The sequence below is a fragment of the Dendrobium catenatum genome, unplaced genomic scaffold, assembly GCF_001605985.2.
Source record: "Dendrobium catenatum unplaced genomic scaffold, ASM160598v2 fragScaff_scaffold_370, whole genome shotgun sequence".
Lineage (NCBI taxonomy): Eukaryota > Viridiplantae > Streptophyta > Magnoliopsida > Asparagales > Orchidaceae > Dendrobium > Dendrobium catenatum.
In genome coordinates this window covers 4,200,843-4,201,712 of record NW_021318832.1, presented here as the reverse complement: position 1 = coordinate 4,201,712, position 870 = coordinate 4,200,843, and the positions used below count along the sequence as shown (strand labels likewise).

Here is an 870-nt window from a genome sequence, read left to right as displayed (position 1 = left end):
GGGGGGTAAAAAAAAAAAAAAAAACTTATCAAATTAAACAGAAAAAGAAAGAAGTATGTATTTAGGTAAAATCATCATACTATATTTTTTTTTTTTTAAATCTGAATCTTCTAAATTCAATCAAAACGAGCATCGCAAGCAAAGTTAAAGATAGGGCAAAACCTGTGAAAAAAGGACAGGTTACGAAGCTTCGCAAGTTCGATGAGAGAAGATGCCTGATTTCTTCACCGGGAATTAGGATATAGAAACAGAGAAAACGGGTGCTGACGATTCACAGAAATCCCGGAGCGACGAGGGAGAGAAGACGAAGAAAATGAAGTCGTATTCGGGAATCAGGATCCGCCCGTCCCGTTATAGGATCCAGAGCTCGAGAAGGTCGAGTGAACCAGCATCAAATCAGCGTCGACCTAGCCAGTCCGAATATGGGTCCTCTCTTATTTCTGGATTGGGATCTCTTCTCATGCCACGTTCATGCAATTAATAATTAATATCAGATTATTACCTATCAAAGCTTAGGGTGGTTGATAGGTTGGGAACACCCATCTCGGATTCAAATCCCCTCTGCTACGGCCTTGCCTCTTCAGTAGGACAAAGCAAATGTAGGTATGATACCGGTGGATGGCCTCACTAGGTTCCGCCGAGGTTATAGTTACGCCGCCAATATTCGTTCAAAAAAATATCAGATTATTTATATGATACTAAGACTTCGTTTGGAACGGCATTCTTACTGCTTCATAAAGCAGCTTTTTAGTACTAAAAAGCTGATTTAAGATGCGGTAAGAAAGCCGCCCCAAACCAAGCCTAAGGCTTCGTTTGGGACAATTTTTTGCTGCTTTCTAAACGACTTTCTTTCTGCTTCTTAAAGCAACG

General features: G+C 40.7%; 1 protein-coding gene across 1 annotated transcript in view; it reads right to left on the bottom strand.

Moving 5' to 3' along the window:
* Positions 1-419, bottom strand: part of LOC110093919 (uncharacterized vacuolar membrane protein YML018C-like) — a 5,629-nt gene extending 5,210 nt beyond the window's left edge. Inside the window, exon 1 of the mRNA XM_020818973.2 lies at positions 163-419. The gene's annotated coding sequence lies outside the window, so the exon portion shown is untranslated. The remainder of the gene's footprint in view (positions 1-162) is intronic.
* Between the last annotated feature and the right edge of the window lie 451 nt (positions 420-870).